General features: G+C 36.5%; 1 pseudogene across 1 annotated transcript; it reads left to right on the top strand.

Moving 5' to 3' along the window:
• Positions 1–1,766: 1,766 nt before the first annotated feature.
• Positions 1,767–10,919, top strand: LOC147482967 (ent-kaurene synthase-like 1; annotated as a pseudogene). Its single transcript, XR_015205503.1, has 14 exons — positions 1,767–1,985; positions 3,639–3,694; positions 3,791–4,076; positions 4,170–4,309; positions 7,880–8,171; positions 8,260–8,380; positions 8,606–8,703; positions 8,786–9,000; positions 9,129–9,241; positions 9,335–9,436; positions 9,511–9,727; positions 9,856–9,973; positions 10,015–10,362; positions 10,433–10,919. The product of XR_015205503.1 is annotated as an ent-kaurene synthase-like 1 (transcript).
• The last annotated feature ends 1,887 nt before the right edge of the window (positions 10,920–12,806 follow it).

Below are 12,806 nucleotides of genomic sequence, written 5' to 3'. Positions count from 1 at the left end.
TGCTATATTATTGAGCTATGATTACAGGATTGAAGCCTGGTAAGTATTGATTAATGGTGTAGGTAATTTAAATTAGCCGCGGGCTTGTCTTTTAAATGGGCCGTGGGCTTTGTCATTTAAATTAGTCGCAGTTATGGGGTTTCTAAGAGATGAATGCTTCCTTAATGAAATCCAGGAAATCCCACATACTTTTCTAGGCATCCATTTATCTCTATAAATTATTTAGAACGTGTTTTGATTTGTGGAATGTACTCAGGTTGTGGTAGATATTGCTATGATGGTTAGATTGGTGGTTTAAATGTTTAGGTGTACACTAGTCTATTATATTTATGCGTGAAATGTTTTTATGATAATTAATAGCAGTTGTATCTTCCTGCTGGACTTTTGTTCACCCCCTTATATCTCTTTTCAGATATAACTATCGAAGATTGCAGTATGAGTTTAGTGGAGTATATAGAGCAGCACGAGGAGTAAAAGCTTTGGAGTGAAGTTGTTTATAGTTAACATTTTATTTTCATGTATGTATATGTTTGTAGTGTAGTCACTACTTTATCTTTTGGAAGGTGTTGTGTATATTTTTTGATGGTGTTGTATATATTTGGTTGGCGTTGTATATAAATATGTTTTGGTTTTCAAACTATGTAAGGTTATATATAACTTGGAAGGGTTGATATATGAATATTATGTTATTTTGATTTTCAGGTTATGACAGGTTTTGGGTATTTGAAATGTTGAAAATACAAATGAAATTTTACCGGATTTTTTGTAGGAAAAAAAAAAATGATGGTTGCTGAGTTGATTTTAAATAATTAAAATTGAACATAGTCTTATTAACGCATCGTAATATTTATTTGAAGTAATGTCTATGTCATTACCCAAGAAAGTTTTTTTTATTACCTTGATAAAGTTTATGTTTTTTGTTTTTTTTAATCTATGTAGGGACTCGGCAAATACCAACCATGCAGAACCATTTTTTACACTTGCTGCATATTTGATTATTAACTTCATCTGATGCTAGTGTATCTCGTTTGTTCCTACTGGACTTTGATTCACCTCCACTCTCATCTTCTTTAAGTTTGATTATTAGTGTAAATATGCACCATATGTTTAGGTGCAACTGGAGCGTGAGAGCTTTGTAATGAAACAATTTGTTGAGTCTTACGTGTATTTTGTTGTATGTATTAAATTTATAGCAAAAAAATTGCATACTAGACTACCAATACAATGACCACATTAGTAATTGCTGAGACTCTTAAAGGGATTTGTGACATGATAAAATAAAAACTTCTCATTGTGTAGAATTGGGTTTAATTAATTATGCCAAAGTGGTACTCAGGACTTTTGATTTCCTAACTTCAAAACATTTGAGTAATAGGGTTATATGGTTTGGCTAATTTTAACTGAACATAGTATTTCAATCTTTTAACTTAACATGGTTACATGCGTGGTTTGACTAAAATTTTATCTGAACATTTTTAATTTTTTTTAATGTGTTTAAATTTTAGTCCAAGGTGTGGTGGTCAAATTTTTTTTCATAAGAAAATTTATAATTAAATAATAATAATTAAAAAAGTACATAATTATTAATTATTAACGAAATGCCATGTTCCGCTCACGCCCTCACTCACTGCAATGCAGTATACTAGTCCTAATGGCGTCTATGTGGAGGTGGATTTTTACACTCTCCATTGGAGATGCCCTTATACAAAAAGGAATAGTGTCTGGAGCCCAATTTCTAGTTTGGCTTTTATGCTATGCTGACTCACCATCTTGTGATGGACGTTTGGACGCTCTATTTGGAGGGGGGAGATCAAATAGAATTTGTAGTAGTGCAAATTTGCAACAAATTTTTAAACTTGTAATTCCCCTTTCCCTCTTTTACTCTCAGTTTACCACGTGCAATCCAGTCATGTTGTTGTGCTTCTTCAGCAACAATCTCATGTTTCTCTCAAGACCCAAAACTCGGATGATTTCATCTCGACACGGTAAATGCTTCTTTATTCCAGTTTACGATGCTGATCTTTTTCTTTTACCTGTTCAGTTGTGCTCTTCTTGACAGAGTCATTTGAGTTGTGTATGTGTTTTATCTGTTCCTCTTCCTCCTCCTCTCATATTCTAGTACCATTTATTTTCGTAGTTCTTTGGTTTTTATTTTTTCTTTTCTCAAGCTTCTGTTTCAGTATTTCATCGCTGATTTTTATTATATTTAGGGGTCGTTTGTTTTTGAGCTTCACGAATCTTTGAATGTTGAATGCTGAATCTTTGAATGCTAATTGCTAAATTCTGAAAAACATGTTTGTTTTCCGAGAATGAAATCTTTGAATATAAATCATTTGGACAATTTTATCCCTTTATCAATTTTGAGCACAAACTTATTGATGCTATAAACTTCCACAAATTTTCAATATGATTCACCTTGGGTGCATGAGCTTGTGATCATGATCAAATAGATGTGATGAGCTTGTTTTCTTGTTTTACTTTTACTTTGATTGTCTAAAATGAGGAAAACAAATGGGTTTTTACAAATTTGTTGTAGTGCAATACCCAACAACACATTTACTTTTGTCTAGACTTGGTACCAACTTAGTATGTGTTCTTAGAGCTATTCACCTTTTATTTAGGCATAAGAAGATATCTCTAATAATTACCAACAAATACATATAAGTTTTTAAGCCCACTAAATAATCAAAATAACAAGGTACCCATCATGAATCATTAGATGTAGAGTTGACGAAATAAACTGAAAACACAGTAGAGGCAGAATCAGGAAACAAGTAGAAAAGGAAAAAAATAGAAAAAAAAAAAGCCTCTTGCTTTGGAACCTCAGAATTAGTGTCTTCTTCAACTCCCATATTTGATACCAAGTCACAAGTATAAACTTCCACAACTCGAAAAGAAGATGATGGGTGAACCCAAGTACTTAGAATGAAGAAGAAGTCAATAAATAAGATAAACGAAGAGTAAGAATTTTGGTGAAGTCGACAGTGGTGACTTTTAATTTTTTGGCTTCTCGATATAATGGTAGTGTTCGAAGTGGGTTTAAGTGTAAATTTTCGCATGATTTGAATATTCAGAGAAAGAGTGAAAAGATTGATATTTATAGTTAACCTGTTGAAGGTGGTGACATAATTTTAATCTTATGGTTTCATTTCTTTGTTGTTTGATGTTTCTGTTGGTCACATTGTCTTCAACCTATTCCCAATCAGTTTCGATAACTTGCTCCTTCAAAAAAAAAAAAATCCTCCTATTCTTCTCTTCAATCTCTCCCTCTTCTCTCCATCGGCTATCAGAGAAGTTCTCTCTCGATCTCTCTCACTCTCAACAATGATTTGAAAATAAAAATATTGGATAGGGGTTTGGAGGCGAGCATGAAGATGAGCAATTAAACAAAGGGTCTTTTATGGTACTCACTGTTTCAGCCACTTCAATTCAGCATTCAGGAGCAACTTTAGCGTGGAACTGAAGATTTAGTCATTTGAGCTTTAAAACCATTTAGGAAAACAAACAACAATTTGTGTTCTTTGAATCTTTGAAACTTAAGTTTCGAGGTCTTTGAATCTTTGAAAAAAAAAAACAAACACCTTAGTCGATATAGCACACATTTTTACAATAAACGGAAGTATGTTTTATTTCTACAGACGGTGACGCGTTTCGTAGATTACATGTGGTGAGAATAGTTGAAAATGCTATCAATGTAAGCAATTTCTCCAGTTCCCCAGTTACTATCTTGAAGAAGGAATTATTTTTCGTTTTGTCTGGATAATTATATCATGTAAACATCATGTCTCAGTGTGCTCAAGGTCCAAAAGAGAAAATCAGAGAGATGTTCAATAAGATTGAGCTTTCAGTTTCTTCCTATGATACCGCTGGGGTTGCCATGGTCCCTTCTCCAGATTCATCACAACAACCCTGTTTTCCTGAGTGCTTAAATTGGTTACTGGAGAATCAAGTACATGATGGTTCATGGACACTTCCTCATCACCATCACTTACTGATTAAAGAATCTATGTTGTCCACATTGGCATGTGTCCTTGCACTGCGACGATGGGAGACTGGCGATGAACATGTGAGAAAAGGCATTTTCATGTCAGGTCCAATGGGTCTCCATTTTGTTTTAGTTGTGATCAATCAAGCTAATAATATTGTTGCGATATTCGATCTCTGTATAGGTTTAGAGTTTATGGAACTAAATTTTGGGCTAATCATAGACAAGATGCATACCTCCCCAATCGGGTTTGATATCATATTTTATGGTATGACTGAATATGATGTAGATTATACTGGCGGAAGCTTCAATTTAATTGAATCTACACTTTAATTGAAACACAATTAAAAGACGACCTAAAAATCACTCTTTTATTGAATCTCTCAATCACAAATCACACACATAAACACAACTACTGAAACCCTAACTACAAGCCCGTTATTTAAAGTAAACCTAGAAAACATAAACCAATAAGAATACGACATGTGTCCAACTAACTAATGGACTCGAACCATGGACTTGGACTCAACTAAGGGCTCATGCCCATAAAATGTAAAGGGAACATAGGCGCACGCCTATGACTTGGCAGGAACAACTTCATGCTCTGCATCATTCCCCCCAAGTTGAAGAGAACTCGACCGTGAGTGATAAGCTAGGAAGTGCTGATAGAAAGTCGGATCAATCTGCTGAAACAGTGTACCAGAAATCCAAGAATTATCAAGAAATGGGCGATTATACCACTTAACAAAAAATCCATCAGAAGTCGACAGTGAGGAGTCAGAGAAGGTGGAGTCCAATATAGCTTCAATACGGTCAGTAGCTATAGGCGTTGAACTGGAGCTGTCGATGGGAAGAGGAATAGGAGGGACATGATCACCAACAAAAGGAGATAATTTGCTGACATTAAAGGTGCGATGCATACGCAGTTCTGAAGGCAGATCCAGGGTGTAGGCATTATCACCACAGCATGCAGTAATGGGGAAAGGACCAAAACGCCGCATCTGGAGTTTAGTAGCTTTGCTCACATGGCGTTCCTTTCGTAGATAGACCATAACTAAATCACCTACTTGAAATAAGACTTGTCGGCGGTGACAGTCAACACTGGACTTATACTTAGCATATACTTATGATAAACGCTGACGGACATTGTCATGAATGAGTTTAATATGAGAGGCAAAATCATCGCCCGCCACACTAACAGGAAGAGCCGAAGGAATAGGCGCTAAGTCCACTGGCATATTAGGAGAAATGCCTTGGACTATTTGAAATGGCGTCTGACCAGTAAAGCAATTGACAGAATTGTTAAAAGCAAATTTGGCTTGGGAAAGAGCAAAATCCCACAATTTTGGTTCGTCTCCAGCTATGCAGCGTAATAAGTCACCCAAACTGCGATTAACAACCTCTATTTGTCCATCTGTTTGTGGATGAAAAATGGTAGAGAACTTAAGAGAACACTTTAGAAAGCGCCAAAGAGTCTGCCAAAAATGACTAGTAAAACGAACATCCCTGTCAGAAGTAATACTACGCGGGACCCCATGTAAACGTACAGTCTCCTTGAAATAAATTGTGGCTACATGATTAGCATCTGAAGTCTTCTTGCCCGGAATAAAATGAGCCGTCTTGGAAAATCTGTCGACTACTACAAAGACCGAATCAAAACCCTTGCTTGTCTTTGGTAAACCAACAACAAAATCCATAGAAACATCAAGCTAGGGTCGCTCAGGGTTAGGGAGAGGGGGTGTATAGGCCAGCATTAGTCTTCTGTCCCTTCGCTATCTGACAAGTATAACACCTACGAATAAATGCATTAGTATCACGCCTCATAGAAGGCCAAAAATATCGCTCTCGAAGCACCCCAGCATGACCAGCTAGGCCACCAGAATGGAATTCGGTAATGAGTTTCTCTCTAAAAGAAGACTGAGGGATGCACAGTTGAGACCCACGAAAGAGGAAACCGTGCTCGAGAATATATTCACCTGAAATGCTGTCATTATTTATACAGGACTGAAAAATTGGATCAAAGAAAGGGTCCAAAGCATACAGTCCATTAAGTTCATCAAACCCAAATACAGTGGTGCGAAGAGAGACCAAGATATGCTCACGTCGACTCAAAGCATCAGCTACCTTATTTGCAGTGCTCGGTAGGTGTTTCAGCAAGAAATTGTACCCCTGTAGAAAAGCGAACCATTTAGCTTGGCAGTCAGTTACTTTAGCCTGGCTGTTAAAAAGCCGGAGCGCCTCGTGATCATACTTAAGGACGAACTCACAATGTAGGAGATAATGGCGCCAATGACGAAGAGCTTGCACAACAGCATACAATTCCACATCATAAGTAGAATATCTACTAGACGGCCCACACAATTTTTGACTATAGAAAGCCACAAGACGTCCATTCTGACTGAGGGCATCACCAATGCCCACTTTACATGCGTCACACGCCACTTCAAAAAGCTGAGAAAATCAGGAAGGGCTAACACAGAAGCTGAGTCAGCTTCTACTTTATGAATAGGTTATAATACCGACGGTACCTCTGTAGGATCAACTGCTAATGAAGGAGCAATGACAAAGAATGTTCCCACCTCCTTTGCCTCAGCTAGAAAGGTTGCACTCACTGTTTTCTGTGCTGCTGGCGGTGGTAGTGGTTCCAGAATCAGTTTCCTCCCGTTATGTACTATGGAATATGTGTTAAACTCTCCATTGTGCACACTCTTGTGATCAAATTGACAGGGACGTCCCAATAACAGATGGCAAACATCCATTGGAACTACTGTGCACGTTACTTGGTCTTCGTAAGGTTCAATAGTAAATGGTACGAGACATTGTTTATCTACGACAACCGGATTGCGTGATTGGAACCACTGAATGGAGAACGGTTTTGGATGGTTGACAGTTTTCAAATTCAATTTATCAACCATCTCTTGGGAGACTAAATTGTCTGTTGATCCCCCGTCTATAACAACACTACACAACTTACCCTTGCTAATACACCTTGTTCGAAAGATAGAATGTCGCCGCCATGATTCAGTACCCGTTTTTTGGGATGGGGATAATGGGGTCGCCATTAGGGAGAAGTGGGTTTTCAATAGACAAGGTTGTGATTTGTCTGATTCGGCGTGGACAAGTGGTGCAGGCGCGTTGTACTGTTCTTTCCCAGTAGGCGTTTCAATGGAGCAGTTACTCCATGGTGCTGCTACGTCCTCAAGCACTGTACCCCAACCATCTTCCCAATCTTGCTCAAAAAACTGATTCTGAATTTCTTGACATGACTTTATAACTCTGATAAAATTGGATCTTGATTTGAAGGTTAAAAGAAAATTAATTTTTTGATGAACAGTAACACGGTGAACAGTAACCAGATGAACATTGTTTTTGTGAACAGTACTGATGAACAGTAACACGAAAAATTAAAACGAGTAAGAAAAAAGAAAATTGGATTTTATTCAGGAACGATTCGTGCTCTGATACCAAATGATGTAGATTATACTGACGGAAGCTTCAGTTTAATTGAATCTACACTTTAATTGAAACACAATTAAAAGACGACCTAAAAATCACTTTTTTATTGAATCTCTCAATCACAAATCACACACATAAACACAACTACTAAAACCCTAACTACAAGCCCGTTATTTAAAGAAAACCTAGAAATCATAAACCAATAAGAACAAGACATGTGTCCAACTAACTAATGGACTCAAACCATGGGCTTGGACTCAACTAATGGCTCACGCCCATAAAAAAAAATGTAAAGGGAAGATAGGCGCACGCCTATGACTTGGCAGGAACAACTTCATGCTCTGCATCAGAATATGCCAAAGATTTGGACTTAAACCTTCCATTCAGTCCAAAATTTGTTGAAACAATGCTTCACAAATGGGATTTGGAGTTTGAAAGGTATGCATGTTCTTATTCTTTAGTTGGAGTTGTTCTCTATTTCTACTTGTAACAGTGTTTGACATCTTGTTCAGAGTCTCCAAAATCAATTCCAAGGGAAGTAAAGCTTATCTAGCATACACATCTGAAAGACTAACTAAATTATGTGACTGGAAGGAGGTCATGAAATGGCAGAGGAAAAATGGGTCTATGTTCAATTCCCCATCAACCACTGCTGCCACTTTTATTCAAAATCAGGATGCGAAGTGTTTGGAATACTTGCGCTTACTCTTAAAAATGTTCGCCAACGCTGGTAACTAATGATGTTTATATGAATCTTTATTTTCTCACTGTTAACAGTCGAAGATCTAGATTCTACTACTTTACAATTGTCTTTACAGTTCCCACCAGTTATCCAGTGGATGTGTATATCCATCTCTCTATGGTTGACCGTCTTGAGAGAACGGGAATTGGGAGACAATTTAGGAATGAAATCAGAAGTGTATTAGACGAAACATATCAGTACCTACTGAATTAATGCATTTTTATTTCAATGTGTGCTTGTTGATTTTAAATGGTGCCTCAGCCCAATGTCCTGTAGTCAAAGAGCTTTCAAAAAGTTTGCTGTGTATGCAGGGTATTAGAACCATAGGAATGTGTATGCACTTAATCTTGCAAGGAAATAGTAACCCACATAACAGATAGTTATTCTGAATTCCGATATCATTGATCATGGCCTATGACTAGGTGTTGGCTGCAGAGGGATGATGAGATATTCTTAGACATAGAGATCTGTTCTTTGGCTTTTCGGCTCTTACGGATAAATGGCTATGCAGTTTCTTCCGGTGAGGCGATCTATATTATATTTAATGGTATAGCTATATTTATCCCAATGATGGAAGTTAAATTTATCAATATGTGGTGTAGACACATTAGCTGAATTCAAAGAAGAAATAGATTTCTTCACTTCTGCTGGTGGGGATCTCAAAGGTATACGTACTCTTTTGGAGTTATACAAAACATCGCAGATCATGATATCACCAAATGAACCGGTTCTGGAGACACTAAATTCGTGGACAAGTCACTTATTAAAACAGAATCTATCAAATGACATGATACATGATGGCAATTGCCAGAAAGAGGTATTCACCCATATGACTATATGAGTACAATACTTAAACTTCCTTTATCATCGGGAGTCATCTCAGTCAGAAGAGAATCAAAGTAAGACATAACTAAAAGTTGATATGGTTATTGCGTGCAATGACAGGTTGTTAATGCTCTCAAGTTCACTTATGATGCCGATATAGAACGTCTAGAAAACAGGAGAAATATCGAGTACTACAATGTGGATAGTCTTCGCGTCCTGAAAGCATCATATAGGTAGCCTTTCTTTTCTTCAAGATTTGCTTTTTTTTGTTGTCATATTATTGCACAGTATGTTAATTGTCGTGTTAACCGACTGCCTTGTATTAGGTGCTCCAATGTTGGTAACAGAGATATCGTACAGTTTGGAGTAGTAGAAGATTACAACTTTTGTCAAGGAATACTACAGAAAGAACTTACGAGTCTTGAGAGGTAAGCAATATCTACTTGGAACTAAAGTCATGTTACTCACTATTGTCTTAACACTGTCAACTTAACTCAAGCAGGTGGGTAAAAGAAAATAGATTGGATAAACTCAAATTCGCCAGGCTGAAGCTCGAGTACTTGTATTTTTCGGTAGCTGGAATCGTTTTTACTCCTGAACTATCTGATGCCCGCATGTCATGGAAAAAAAATTCATTTCTTTCGACTGTGGTTGATGATTTCTTCGATGTTAAAGGAAGTAGAGAAGAACTAGTAAAACCTTATCAACTTGGTAGAGAAGTATGTCCTGTTTTTCCTTTTCTCTTTCTATTTTTTGCTTGTAATAATATTTTGTTTTGCGATTGAATTCTTATTTTGTTTCTTGTAATGCCTTCAATGATAACTATGAGAATTCCTGCTTGCCACAGATGGGAATGCAACACAGCTACCAATTATTGCTCTGAAGAAGTTGAAATTATTTTTGAAGCTCTTCACAAGACAATTAATGACCTTGGAGACATCGCATTCACATGACAAGGCCGTAGTGTCAGAAGCCATCTAATTGATTCCATATCTTGAAATAATTTCCTCAATTTCAAGATGGTGAAAGTACATTTGATTTTAGGAACAAGTCAGACATAAATGTACAGATTTCACAATTAATAACTGTTCTGTACATACACTCGCAGTGGCTTACTTTGCTTAAATCTATGATGAAAGAATATGAGTGGGCAAGAGATAAGTCAGCACCCAAGATGGAGGAATATATGGAGAATGCCTGCATCTCATTCGCATTAGGACCTGTTGTCCTTATAACACAATACTTTCTGGAGCCTACGCTTTCCAAAAAAGTTATAACAAGCCCGAAATACAACAAACTTTTCAAGCACATGAACATTTGTTGCCGAGTTCTCAATGATATCCAGAGCTTTAAGGTATATACTTGGATTCGTATGTCTAATGTCGTTAGCCTTGATCTTCTTTTAATTTTGAAGTATGTTGCAGAGAGAAGGCGAGGAAGGGAAGCTGAACAGTGTGTTATTGTGCAAGATTCATAGTCCTGAAGCTATCAAAGAGCAAGAAGCTGTGAGAGAGGTAAAGGGTATCATTGATCGCAACAGAAGAGAGCTTCTAGGTTTAGTGTTGAATACAAAGGAAAGTATTGTGCCTAAAGGTTGCAAAGATTTATTTTGGAAGACTTTCAGAGTAACTCATCTCTTCTACCATGAGAAGGATGGATTCTCTTCTTCACTGGAAATGATTAATGCTGTCAATGCAGTTATTCATGAACCTTTAAGTTTTCCTTCATCTTCCTGCGAAGGGATGGATGAACCTTTTGTTGCAGAAAGGATTGGAGAACAATGACAAAAACATGTGTTGAGGAGGATAGGTTTTGCCATTAAAAAAGGACCAGTTGCTTACTTGTCTTCTGAGTATTTGTATGATTTATTTTGGAGATTAAATAAAATATATCTTTAAATTAAAAAAATAATAGTTTCATTTGCTTGATTAATAAATAAATAAATTAGATTGATGCTAGAATTAAGGTGTTGGATTTGAGCCATTTTGTTACTCAATACTTATAAAAGTATTTGTAGACGACTTCACATAAATACATACAAATACATGGTTGCAAGGTGTTCCACCCTAAGAATGCCATTCGTTCCCGGCAACTCTGCATTCACAATGCAAGATGGATTTTGCACCATTATTTCCAAAGCAACACTCTTTTTGAATTGAATTATGTTCTATTTTAATTTGAATGCAAAATGATTGTTACGTCAAACCACTAAGCAACGTCCATTTTGGATTGATATGTTTACGAGTACCCCGGGTTGAAGGGTGCAGCCACATGGCAACATGTGATTAGTGTTGCAAGCATGTGATTAGTGTTGCACACTTGCACAGCTCACTGTAAAATGACCTACCGTAACAAAATCTAGCAATCACCCATGGTCAACGTCCTTAGCTCCTACCTCTTACCACTCATCTCTATTACTAAAGTATACTATAATTAATCTCGCCTCTTCAATTGAACCCGCCTTTTTTCTACTACTAAATATCTTTGATCAAATATTAAAAAATAATTGTTCATTTTACCTTAGAATTAGACCACTTGTCATTTTAGTTTTTGTTTCCATTTATACTCTAGTTAAAGAATGAAAAACACATTCAGACAAAACCAAATACACCCAATATATTGAATTATACACTATTTATTACTCATAAATGATTTTAATTACCATAAATACACGAAAACCTTTCTCCCCACCTCTTTTGCAAACAGTCAAAATAATACTAATCAGCCATTGCTCAACCTTTTCTTCATCACCAGGTATTCAAGCCTTTCACTGTCCTCTTTTTTACTTTTCAGTCATCTAATTAATTAATTTGTTCTTTTGGTTTTATGAATTGTTGTTTTCTGATGGCATAAACCTAGAGTCCGTTTGATGTTGTTTAACATGTTGCCTCATAAAGCCGTTTGAAATACTTTATGGGCGTCGTTGCTATATGCTCAAGTAGATTATATTGCATAACTTTGGAAAATAAATGAACGGTTATGAGTTTTTTTATTCTACAACACTTAATCTTTGTTTGCCATTCTCTTCTATGATAGTAGGACTATGCATTTTTACTAGACTTTAGTTCCAACTCTTTGTATAAGACGCTTCCCACTCAACTCAGTTAATTAGTTAATTTGATAGCATGCAAGTTTCACATATAGTGTTAAATTCCATGTTAGTGGTGATGCTAGGAGAGTTGTGACATTGATATATTGAAAGAAACCAAGAAAAAGAACAATGGAGAATAATAGAGATTGATTAGGGTTAGAGTTTAGATATTTGAGTTCTTTAGCCAGAGTTACATATTTATACTAACCTACCTTGGGTGTGAAGTAACCCAAAACATAAGAATAGAAACTACTAGATATGGATGTCCACACTTATAGAAACGTGGGACTTTACATTTAGGTCATATTCTAATATTCCCCCTCAAACTGTAATGCCGCAAACTATGCAAATTACAGCTTGAATGGTAGAAAGAAAAGATAAGAATACAGCTCCCCTTTTTCCATAAACTGCCTTTAGTTGAAGAACTCAAACAACTGTTGAGACGAGACGTTTTGGAAAGTAAAACTGTTGGTGTAGACAATGGCCTAACCTGAATACTAAAGTTACCACAAGCACAAACTGGAAATAGAACACTTGTTTGATGACTGCAACTTGAGAGATGAATCTGAATAGTGCAGTGATGATGTGACTGTAACCTGAGAGATCGATGAAAACTGAATAGGGCAGTAATGATGTGACTGCAACCTGAGAGATGAATAGAAAGCTCGTGTTTTTCAGCCAAAGAGCTCAACAAGAGATAGTAAGAG

The sequence above is a fragment of the Coptis chinensis genome, chromosome 8, assembly GCF_015680905.1.
Source record: "Coptis chinensis isolate HL-2020 chromosome 8, ASM1568090v1, whole genome shotgun sequence".
NCBI classification, from domain to species: domain Eukaryota; kingdom Viridiplantae; phylum Streptophyta; class Magnoliopsida; order Ranunculales; family Ranunculaceae; genus Coptis; species Coptis chinensis.
Note: the sequence above shows the minus strand (reverse complement) of the source record. Positions and strands in the feature narration are given on the sequence as shown.